Here is a 12727-nt window from a genome sequence, read left to right as displayed (position 1 = left end):
TCTTTACAGAGTTGTGAACACATGACCAGTGAATTCGGGGATATTTTCATCTCAAAAGGAAACCTGCACTCATTAACTATCGCCTGCCCACCCCCTCCCCAGCAATCCAGCCCTGGCAAACTCTCATCCGTTTTCTGTCTCTATAGATCAACCTATTCTGGATATTTTGTGTGGATGGAATCATGAGAAAGGTGGCCTTTTCTGCCTAGCTTCCTCATGGAACATGTTTTCAGGTTCCCCGTCCTATGGCACACACCGGCGCTCCCTTTTTGAGAAACACACTTAGAAAACATTCACTTACTTATCTACTTGGCTGTGTGTGTGCCCAGTCGCTTAGTCAAGTCCGATTCTTTGCGATTCCCTGGGCTGTAGCCCACCAGGCTCCTTTGTGGGAGTGTGGGAATACTGGAGTGGGTTGCCATTTCCTCCTCCAGGGGATCTTTCCAACACAGAGATCAAACCATGTCTCCTGTGTCTCCTGCGTTGGCAGGCAGATTCTTTACCACTGAGCCTCTGGGGAAGCCCACTTATTTGGCTATCCCAGGTCTTAATTGCAGCATGCAGGATCTTTGATCTTCGTTTCAGCCTGCAAAATCTTATTTAGTTGCAGCATGCGAACTCTTAGTTGTGGCCTGCGGGATCTAGTTCCCGGACCAGGAATCAAACCCGGGACCCCTGCATTGGGAACACGGAGTCTTAGCCGCTGGAGCCCCAGGGCCGTCCTGACAAACGCACTTTGGTCATCTCCTGTGTATGAGGTCGTTTGTTCTGTGCCTGAGAGGCAGCAGCCTGGAGCCCACAGTCCCGAGGAGAAGACAAGTAAAAGGCTTCAAAGGATGAGCAGGGGGTGGGCAAGTCTTCCCAGAGGAGCAGGAGCAGGCTTTGTCAGGGAGACTTGGAGGATGAACCAAAGAGTCTGAGCCTCGTGAGAGTGGGGTGGGGAAGCAGCACTGCCTGGAGAGTCGGAGATGGGAGAGCCCCCCGGGGTGGGTTGGTGAGGACCCCTTTGGAGAGATGGTGGCTGGAGCCAAGCCTGGGGAAGGAATGCTCGTTATTTTAGGAGCAGAGAGGACAGGGGGTGCTTGGCTATGCCTGGGGTTAATTGTGCAGCGGTGGCAGCAGCTCTCCGGAAGGTGCCATCACTTGGGAACCAAGAGATGATTCCGGGAAGGACAGTGGTGGAGGCCGTGTACCAGACCCCCTGCGTGTCGGGAGGAGCTCTCGGGTCTCTGCAGATGGCAGCAGCTCCTGTTCCATCCCAGCCACTGAGGCAGAGAGGGTCACAGTGAGCTCACTGGGGCCACATGACCTTGAGCAGAATATATGGGCGTGGGTATGGAGAATGGGGATAAACATGATTGCTTAACGAAATTCTGGTCCAAGATGGCAGAGTAGGGAGACCCTGAGCTCATCTCCTACCAGGCTATGGTGCTTAGCTGCCAGGTTGTGTCAGACTCTGTGGCCCGCATGGATTACAGCCCTCCAGGCTCTTCTGTCCATGGAATTCTCCAGGCATGAAGAATCCTGGAGTGGCTTGCCATTTCCTTCTCCAGGGGATCATCCTGACCCAGGGATCGAACCTGGGTCTCCTGAATTTCAGGCAGCTTCTTTATTGACTGAGCCACCAGGGAAGCCCCTCCTACAAGGGAAACACTGAAAATTCCAGAACAACCATTTCCAGAACCATTCAGCAGAGAGACCAGAATCTAGCTGAAAGGATCTATAGCTGAAGATACAAGGAGAGAATCACGATGAGGTGGGAAGGAGAGATGGAGTTGGGGTGTAGTAGGAAAGACACTCAGATGTACCCCTGAGTGGGGGGGGTGACCTGCAAATGAGAAAATAATTGCAACGGCAGGGGTCCCCCCGAGGAGTGAGGGGGTCTGAATTCCACAGCAGGCTCCACAGCCCTGGGGTTTGCAATGGGAAGAGGAGCCCCCAGAACCTCTGTCCTTGAAGGCCAGAAGGGCATTGTGCATTTGGGAAGCCCAGAGGACTCTGGGAAATAGAGATTCTGCTCCTAAAGGGCGCACACAGGATTCTCACACGCGGAAACCCAGGACGGAGGCAGTCATTTGAAATGAGCCCGGATCAGACCACCTGCTGACCTTGGAGAGCCTCCCGGAGAGGCAGGAGGCGACCAGAGCACACCCTGGGGACACAGGTGCTGGCTGCGGATCCCGGGGCTTCTTTGCCCGTGTGGACATTGGCACTGGCGAATGCCATTTTGGAACCCTCCCCGAGGTCATTAGTGCCAGGACCTGTCCCTGCCCGCCAGCCTGTCGTCCCTAGGCCTGGGATGTCTCAGGCCAAGCTGCGAGCCGGGTGGGGACAAAGCCCCATCCACCAGCGGGGAGTCTGCCTTAAGATATCCTGAGCTGGGACCTCCCCAGTGGTCCAGTGGCGGAGACCCCACACTCCCCACGCAGGGGGCCTTGGTTCAATCCCAGCTCGAGACACGAGATCCCACCTGCTGCAACTGAAGATATCCTGAGTGCTACAACTAAGATCTGGTGCAGCAAGATAAACACAGTAAGAAAAAACCCCTCAAGCCTACAGTGTGCCTGGACAAGGCCCTGTCCACCAGGGTGGACAGGCTCAAGGGATGGGCTCAAAGGACAGGCACTAGACTCAGGGCTCGTAGGGCCCTGGCAGCCGGGGATTCCAAGACTAGGCTCCACCCAGCAGTGGGGAGGAACCAATCCCAGAGTCCCTGAGGCCCTGGCTCTGCCCATAAGCAAGCCAGATCTAGCCTGGGGACCAGCCTCACAGATGAGTGGGCAAGTACTCAACTCAGGAAACCCTGGGCCCTGGCCTGCCCACCAGTGGGAGGCCCAACCCCAGTCCCAAGACCACTACAGTCCTACAACTTGCTACCGTAGGACTCTCTACCTACTGGCAGCCTGGCACCAGCCCTGGGACGCGGCGGGAAGCAGAGACAGAGTTGGGGTGTAGGAAAGACACATATCCCATGTTGGGTGACCCGCGAATGAGAAAATAATTGCAGCTGCAGGGATTCCCCCGAGGAGTAAGGGGGTCTGAGTCCCACAGCAGGCTCCACAGCCCTGGGGTCTGCCATGGGAAGAGGAGCCCCCAGAACCTCTGTCCTTGAAGGCCAGCGGGGCGTCGTACATTTGGGAGGACTCTGGGAAATGGAGACTCTGCTCCTAAAGGGCGCACACAGGATTCCCACACACGGAGACCCAGGGTACATGTGGTCATTTGAAAGGAGTCAGGCCTTTGCCCTCCCCACCGGGCAGGCCGCCACCAGCACCGAGACACCTTGGGCCCCTCAGTCAGCTGCCCTGGGATTGGGCCCCACTCAGCGGTGGGCTGATATAAGCTCTGGGACCCCTGGGCCCTGCAGCCAGAGACCCCAGGACCAGGGTCTGTCCACCAGTAGCCTGGCACTAGCCCTGGAATCTCCTGGGCCCTGATCGCACCCACGATCAGTTTTCACCAGCCCCAAGACCACTGCAGCCTGCAGCCCACCCCTCCAGGCCTGGGCCCCACCCCCCGCAAAGCAGGCCCACACCACCTCTGAGACACCTTGGACCCCTCAGCAAGCCACCTGGGGACCCAGCCCCCCTCACTGGTGGGCCAGCACCCACTTTGGGGCACCTAGAACCTGTGTTCAGCCCTTTCAGGGATCGGTCCTGCCCACCAGCAGGGGTGACAGTACCTCCAGGAACCCTGGCCCCAGGACCACCCACCTCAGAGCCTGGTTCTGCCCACTAGTGAGCCAGCACCAACACCAGGACCCCCCGCCCCGCTGGGATACCACAGCCTGTGACCTGGACTTGGCGACAGGGGCTGGCAGCCTCGCCACCCCAGGCAGGGCCTGGCAACCAAGCAGACTGGGGGCCAGCCACGCCCACCGGACCACACTCAGCAGTCAGAAGGACTCATGCCGCCCACAGAGGGGGCGCCACTAGAAAACATACAGCTCTGGTGACCAGAGGGGAAGGCGCTGCGGGGCACACGTAGGACGCCTCCTGCAAACGGCTATTTCTCCAAGGTCGGGAAACGGAACCAAACTACCAGATACTTGGCAATAAAAACAGCAAATTAAGAAAAATGAGGCAACAGAGGAACATGTTGCAAACAAAGGAACAAGATGAAACCCCAGAGGAAAAGCCAAGTGAAGTGGAGATAGGCAGTCTACCCTACAGAGAGTTCAAGGTAATGAAGCAAAAAGATGATCAAAGAACTCGGGAGAAAAATGGATGAACACAGAAAGACTTTTAACAAAGAGTTAGGAGATATAAAAAAGAACCAAGGAGAGCTGAGGAATACAATAACTGAAATAAAAAATACACCAGAATACGGAATCGACAGTAGATTAGAAGATATAGAAGAACGGATCAGTGAGCTGGAAGGCAGAATACTAAATATCTGAATGACAGCAACAAAAAGAATAAAGAATGAAAAGAAATGAGGACAATTTAAGATACCTCTGGAACATCATGCATACCAACAGTCCCAGAAAAAGGAGAGAACATATTTGAAGACACAGTGACTGAAAACTTGCCTATCCTGGGAAAGAAAACAGATATGGAGGTCCAGGAAGCACAGAGAGCTCCCAAAAGGATCAACCAAGAGAGGGCCTCAGCGACATACACTGCATTAAACAAAGATTTTAAAAAAAAAGAGTATTAAAAGCAGCAAGGAAAAAGCAACAGTTATGTACAAAGCAATTCCCATAGGCTAACAGCTGACTTTTCAGCAGAAACCCTGCAGGCCAGAAGGGAGTGTCATGATACAGTTCAAGTGATGAGAGGGAAATACTTATAACCAGTAATACTCTCGCTGGTAAGGTTTTCATGTAGATTTCATGGAGAAGTAAAAAGCTTTACAGATAAGCAAAACCTCAAAGGGGTTTCCCTGGTGGCTCAGTGGTAAAAAAAAAACCCACCTGTCAATGCAGGAGACTCGGGTTTGACGCCTGGGTCAGGAAGATCCCCTGGAGAAGGAAATGGCAGCCCTCTCCAGTATTCTTGCCTGGTAAACGCCATGGACAGAGGAGCCTGGTGGGCTACAGTCCAGGGGGTCGCAAAGAGTCAGACACGACCTAATGACTAAATAACAACAAAAGCCAAAAGAGTTCAGCGTCACCAGAGCGACTTTACGAAAAATGTCAAAGGGACTTCTTTTTCATTCCAAGAAATGAAAAAGAAAAGGACACAACTAGAAACATTGCCTGAAAATTACAGAGGGAAAAGGTCAGTGGTAAAGACAGTACAGAGTACAGGTAGCAAAGCAACCATGTCCACAGCTAGTAGGAAGGTTAAAAGACAAAAGTAATAAAATCTTTATATCCGCAATAAGGAGTTAAGGGATACACCAAACAGAGTTACAAAATATGATATCAAAACCAGTAATCATGGGGGGAGAAGACTAAAATGCAGAGTTAAAATGGGTTTGCAATTAAGAGGTCAACAAGTTAAAATAATTATGTGTGATTATTAATAGAAATAAATCATATATATATATACACACACACACACACACCCTTATCATGGTAACTACAAAGCAAAAATCTATAATAGATATACAGAAAAAACATATTAAGCATCTTTTCCAACCATAATGCAAGGAGACTAGAAATCAACTCTAAGAAATAAATTGCAAACAAAACAAAAACATGTGTTGCCTAAATAATGTACTATTAAACAACCGATGGATCACTGAAGAAATCAAAGAAGAAACAAAAAATACCTGGAGACAAATGAAAGCACAATTATTAAAAATTTTATGGGATGCAGCAAAAGCAGTTCTAGAGGGAAGAGGGAAGTTTATTGCCATACCTCAGGAAGCAAGAAAAATCTCAAATAAACAACCAAACTTTACAACCGAAGGAACTAGAACACAAAGCTCAACGTGAGAAGCAAAGAAATCATGATTGGAGCAGACATAAAGACCAAAAAATTACGAAAATCAATGTAACTTAAAAGAGCTGGCTCTTTGAAAAGCTAAACAAAACTGGTAGATCTTTAGCCAGCCCATCAAGAGTAAAAGAGAGAGGCCCAACTCAATAAAATCAGGAGAAAAAGAGAAGTTACAACCGACACCCCGGGAACACAGAGGATCGTAAGAGACAACTACGGCCAACCAGCAGTAATGAAATTAAATCAGCAATAAAAAGACAACTCTCCACCAAGTCTACCACCCCTCCTTGGGCAGCCTCCCTGGGATGGGCAGCCGGCCTGGCTGCGCCTGCCCGGCTCTGTGGGCTTTTTTACCCTGTGCGCCCCAGGCACTGAAGGCTACAGAGAGCGTTCACCTTGGTCCTGAGCTCAGACACCTGTGGGCCTGCAGGAGAACACTGCCTTCACCTTGGCTTATGGGCTATCCTCCCCGAGCACTGTTAGCATCCTTAGCTGAGAAGGCCGATGGCATGTTATTGATTGCTGTTATTATTGCGATAACATACACGTGGGGTCTTCCCAGGTAGCTCAGCGGTAAAGGCTCGGCCTGCCAAAGGAGATGCAGAAAACACGGGTTCGATATTTGGGTCAGGAAGATCGATCTGGAGGAGGAAGTGCCAAGCCGCTCCGGTGTTCTTGCTGAGATCATCCCATGGACAGAGGAGCCTGGCGGGCTGCAGTCCTTGGGGTCGCAAAGGGTCGGCACGGATAAAGGGGCTGAACGTGCACACGTATGGTGTGCCTCCTTACCCGTTTTTCGGGCATCCAGTTCTGTGCCATTCACATCGCACTTCACCTGCATTGTGGCACAGCCCTCACTGGTCTGTCTCCAGACCTCTTTCATCTTACGCGACAGAAACTCTGCGCTCGTTCAGTGACAACTCCCCAGTCTCCTCTCCCCAGCACCCCCTGGAAACCACCCTTCTTTCTGTCTCTATGCATCTGACTAGTCTAGGCACTCCAGATGAGTGGAATGATACGTTATTTGTCTTTTTGTGTCTGCTTTATCATCACACATAGCATCCTGTCTTCAAGGTTCATCCACACTGGAGCGGGTGTCCGCATTTCCTTCCTTTTTAAAGCGTTTCTGTCTGACCCGTTCCTCGTTGGGTCCTGACTAGGCGGACGTGTCCCAGGGTACAGCCCCAGTCCCTGCTGCCCACGGTGAGTCATCAACACATGGGCAGATCTAGAGCTGTGCATGGAAGTCCCTATGTGGTCCACTTTGAAAGAGTTCCCTCCAACTGGTTAAATGAAAAAGATCCAAGGGCTTAAAGAGAGAAATGTTTCTTACCTGAAAAACTCAGTTACCTATAAAAGGTTCTTCTCCATGAAATGAAGTTATTTTGATGCACGTAGAAGGTAAGAGGATGAGGAAGCCCTTTCCCAAGTGCCATAGTGAACCTGGACTTCAGAGTGACCTTTGAGACGGTCCTTTATTACACCCAGGGTTTCCCTGATAGCTCAGTTGGTAAAGAATCTACCTGCAATGCAGGAGACCCCAGTTCTATTCCTGGGTCGGGAAGATCCGCTGGAGAAGGGCTAGGCTACCCTCTCCGGTATTCTTGGGCTTCCCTTGTGGCTCAGCTGGTAAAGAATCTGCCTGCAATGAAGACCTGGGTTCGATCCTTGGGTTGGGAAGATCCCCTGGAGAAGGAAACGGCTCCTCACTCCAGTATTCTGGCCTGGAGAATTCCATGGACTGTATAGTCCCTGGGGTCGCAAAGAGTCGGACTCGACTGAGGGATGTTCACTTTCACTTTCATTACATCCTCAGGGGCGGGTGCTCACAGGTGAACCTTGATCATCCCTGGTTCTTTTAATCTGGACACGGCCCATCATAAGAGGTGGCAGGGACAGGATGGGACCTAGTGGCCAGGGTGTTCCCACTTGGTCATCCGATGGCCTCGTTGTGGGTCAGTGGCCGGGGCATCTGCCCTGATTTCTGATTTTCAGCCATCGCTCTGTTTTGGCTGCAGATCTGGCTGTCAGCAGTGGAAAAGGAGTTCCCTTTGGGACTTCTGGTGTCTCTGATCAGTGGGGAGCTCTGCATGGCGGGGCCTCAGAGATTAAGCCTGGCAGCCGGCGAGGTGGGTTGAGAGACTGAGGCAGCCCTTAGGATGTTGTTACCTGCAAGGCCAAGGGATTTCCCTGTAAACAGCCTGACATTTCCAGCACAGATACACCAGGGGAAGCTGACCAGGCTTCTGAAGCTGTCCTCTTTTTTTCCTAAACTTTAAATTTTGTATCACGGTACAGTTGATTCAACAAGGCCATGGTGGTGGTGTAGTCACTAGGTCGTGTCTGACTCTGGGACCTCGTGGACTGTAGTCCGCTAGGCATCTCTGTCCTGTACCTATTAGCAAATTTTAAAAGGCTGTTAATTAGCAAGATATGAGAGTTGCAGGTGAACAGCAAAGGGACTCAACCGTACATACACATGTCTCCATTCTCCCCCGAACTCTCCTCCCATCCCGGCTGCCACATAACACTGAGCAGAGTTCCCTGTGTATACAGTAGGTCCTTGCTGGTTATCCATTTTTTCATTTTTCTTTCATATATGTTTTATTTATTTATTTTAAAAAACATTTTATTTTGTATCGGGGCATATCCAATTGACAACGTTGGGTAATTTCAGGTGAACAGTGAAGGGACTGAGCCATATATACACATGTATCCATTCTCCCCCAAACTCCCCTCCCATCCAGGCTGCCACATAACACTGAGCAGAGTTCCCTGTGCTATGCAGTAGCTCCTTGCTGGTTATCCATTTTAAACACAGCAGTGTGTACATGTCCATCCCAAACTCCCTGACTATCCCTTCCCACATCCTTCTCCCCCACCCCCTACCCCTGGTAACCTTAAGTTCTAGGTTCGCTAAGTTTGTTCTCTTTCACTGAGTCTCTTTCTGTTCTGTAAATAAGTTCATTTGTATCATTTCTTTTTAGATCCCACATATAAGAGATATCACACAGTACTTCTCTCTCTGCTTACTTCACTCAGCATGACAGTCTCCAGGGCCATCCACCTTCCACAGCTGTCCTCTTGACACACGGCTCCGACACAGAAATACATCACAGCAGTTCTGACACGTGGACACATTCCTCCGCTCGCTGATGGTGATGGAGGAGGAGAATCCAGCTCCCCACCCCTACCTCATGAAACGAAGCTAACGATCCCATAGGAACGACAGATGTAAAAAATGGTGCAGTATTGGCAGAATCGATGGGTTTGATGGCCAGGGAGCCCAAAAAGGTCTGAATCCTGCTTACAACCCATCTACTTCCCTGGGGGGCTCTGAGGGAGACAGACACCCTAGGAAGAAGCACTGCTTCCCTGTTAGCTGGACAGGGGTCCTGAAAATTCAGCCTGAGAATCCAGAAACCTGGGTGCTACAGAAAACCCTTTTGCTGCTAGTTCCACCCACCTCACCCCAGCTCTCCACGGCCAAGGCTCAGCCATATGACATATCATTGTGGCCGCTTGGAGGGCAGAAGAAACAAGACAAAGATGTCCACTTTCAGCACTTCTGTTCAACCTTGTGCATAGAGCAAAAAAGAAAGAAAAATATAATGTGCAAAGAGTTGTTAAGGAAAAAGAAAACTATTTGCTATGAAATGAAAAATGTGTGTGTGTGCAGAAAATGCAAAGAAATCTACATACACACACAGAGAGACAAACACAATAATAGAATTAATAAGCAAATTTAGCTCAGTTACAGAGCACATGACCAATTAATAGAAATTATCTTTCTATATACTATCAATTGTTCAGCATCATTTGCTGAAGATTATTCTTTCTCCATTGAATTGCCTCTTCATCTTTGTCAAAAATAAATTGATTGTATATGTATGCATCTATATTTGAGCTTTCTATTCTGTATCATTGATCTATTTGCTTATCTTGACACTGGTGTGGAATGGTTTTAAATATCACAGCTTCACGATAACTTTTGAAGTCCAATAGCTTAACTTCTCTAACTTTTTCTTTTTTAATGTTGTTTTGACTATGGGCTTCCCTGATAGCTCAGTTGGTAAAGAATCCGCCTGCAATGCGGGAAACCCGGTTCGATTCCTCGATCAGGAAGATCTGCTGGAGAAGGGATAGGCTACCCACTCCAGTATTCTTGGGGTTCCCTTGTGGCTCAGTTGGTAAAGAATCCACCTGCAATGTAGGAGACCCTGGTTTGATTCCTGGGTTGGGAAGATCCTCTGGGGAAGGGAACAGCTACCCACTCCAGTATTCTGGCCTGGAGAATTCCATGGACTGTATAGTCCATGGGGCCTCAAAGAGTTGGACATTGAGCGGCTTTCACTTTCACTTTTGACTATTATAGGTTGTTCGCACTTCAATATGGATTTTAGAATCAGCTTCAAAAAAAGAGAGCCTACTGTGACTTTCATGGGATTGCACTGAATCTGTAGATCAGTTTGGAGAGAATTAGCATCCCTTAACAATATAGAGTCTTCTGATTCATGCATATATATCTCTCCTTTTATTTAAATTCATGCAGCAATATTTTGTAGTTTTCAGTGTATAGGTCTTGTATCATAAATCTTGTCAGAGGTATACCTAAGTCATTCATACACTTGATGCTATTGTAAGTGGTATTTGCTTTTTAAATTTCAATGTTTGATTATTCATTGTTAGTATGTGGAAATACAATTGACTTTTTACATTGACCTTATGTCTTGCAACCTTGCTAAAGTTCCTTACTAGTTTTAGTAGTTGTATAGATTTTATGGAGTTTTCTATAGAAAATCATGTTATCTGCAAAGTTTAGGAGAAGGCAATAGCACCCCAGTCCAGTACTCTTGCCTGGAAAATCCCATGGATGGAGGAGCCTGGTAGGCTGCAGTCCATGGGGTCGCTAAGAGTCAACACGACTGAGTGACTTCACTTTCACTTTTCACTTTCATGCATTGGAGAAGGAAATGGCAACCCACCCCAGTGTTCTTGTCTGGAGAATCCCAGGGACGGGGGAGCCTGGTGGGCTGCCGTCTATGGGGTCGCACAGAGTCAGACACGACTGAAGTGACTTAGCAGCAGCAGCAAAGTTTAACTTCTTCCTTTTAATCTGGATCCTTTTGTTTCTTTTTCTTGCCTTATTGCATTGGCTAGAACTTCTGTACAACATAGAACAGAGGAGGTAAGAATGGAATTCTTGCTTTGTTTTGAATCTGATGTGAAAGCATTATTTCACCATTAAGTATGATGTTAACAGTGGGCTTTTTTTTCTAGAGGCCCTTTATCAAGTCAAAGAGATTTTTAAAAAATTTCTACTTCATTGAAAATTTTTGTCAGAATTAGACCATGGATTTTATCAAATGTGTTTTCCATATCTATTGAGATGATCATATGTTTTTTTTTTTTTTTACTCTGTTACTATAATTGTATTAATTGGTTTTCAAATGTTAAACAATTAATTGCTAGAATAAATCCCACTTGATCATTATCTTATATAGATAGATAAATTGGAGTTGATGCCTAAAATGTTGTTAAAAATTCTTACATCTATATTGATGAGTGATATTTGTAGGTGTCCTTTAAATTATATATCTTTTTTGGGTTTTGTTATTTGAGTAGTGTTAGACTCATAGAACAAATTGGGATGTATTCCATTCTCTGTGATTTCTATTGAGAAGAGTTGGTGTACAATTGGCATTATTTTTCCTTAAGTATTTGCTGGTGCTCACTAGGAAAGTTGTTTGGACCTGGATTTTTCTTTATGGGAAAATGACATTATCATCCAGAACTTTCCCATAAAGAAAACCAGATCCAAATGGGTTTCTGTTGTTGTTACTTTCCCCGCTCTTTTCCTGCCTTCTTTTCGACTGGTTTATGTTTCCATCTTATCTCCTTTGTTGGCTTATGAGCTATAACTGTTTGTTGGTCTATGATTACAACTCTTTGTTATGCCATTTGGTTCGTGCCCCCGGAGTGCGTCTCTGCTTCCCCAGTCCCGTGAGGTGTACTACATCCTTAACCTGTAGCTGATGGACCCTAAATAGTCCAAGAGACTTGAAAAATACCCCTCCCCAATTTTTATATTTACTCGTGTAGTTAACATTTCCGATATCGTTTGTATTTCCCTCATCTCTCTTCTCTTTTCAGGGAGTTTTATGACACATACGTTAAGCTGCCTGAGGTTGCTCTTCAGTTTATTGACGCTCAATTTCAATTTTCTCTCAGCCCCCTTTGTGTGGTTCATTTTGGGTGTTCCAATTGCTGTGTCTTCAAGTTCACTAATCTTCCTCCAAAGTGTATAATACTGTATTCATCCCATCCAGGATATTCTCATTTCAGACATTATAATTTTCATCTCTACTTTGGTCTTTTCCATGCCCCTGTTTAACATGTTGTCTTTTTTTGTTTTAAAGCTTCTTAAACATATACAGTTTTAATAATGATTGAAAAATTCTTAACCACTAATTATATCACCTGGGTCACTTCTGGATTAGTTTCAATTGATTTTTCACCTCACAACAGCTCACATTTCTCTTTTTGCATACTTGGTAATTTTTGATTGGATGCTGGACATTGTGAAATTTATTTCATTGCGTACTGGGTATTTTGTATTCCTGTGAGTTTCCTGAGCTTAGTTCTGGGATCTGGAAGTGATCTTATTTATCTGGGTCTTGCTTCTAAGCTTTGTTAGATAAGAGTGGCATTTTGTTAGGATTAATTTCCCCCTACTACTGAGGTAAGACCCTTCTGAGTGTATTATCTAATGCTAAGTGAATAATGAGGTTTTCCACTTTGCTTGATAGGAACCAGCACTAGTTTATGGCCTGGAGTCC

Source organism: Bos indicus x Bos taurus, chromosome 11, assembly GCF_003369695.1.
Source record: "Bos indicus x Bos taurus breed Angus x Brahman F1 hybrid chromosome 11, Bos_hybrid_MaternalHap_v2.0, whole genome shotgun sequence".
In the NCBI taxonomy this organism is placed as follows: Eukaryota; Metazoa; Chordata; class Mammalia; order Artiodactyla; family Bovidae; genus Bos; species Bos indicus x Bos taurus.
Note: the sequence above shows the minus strand (reverse complement) of the source record.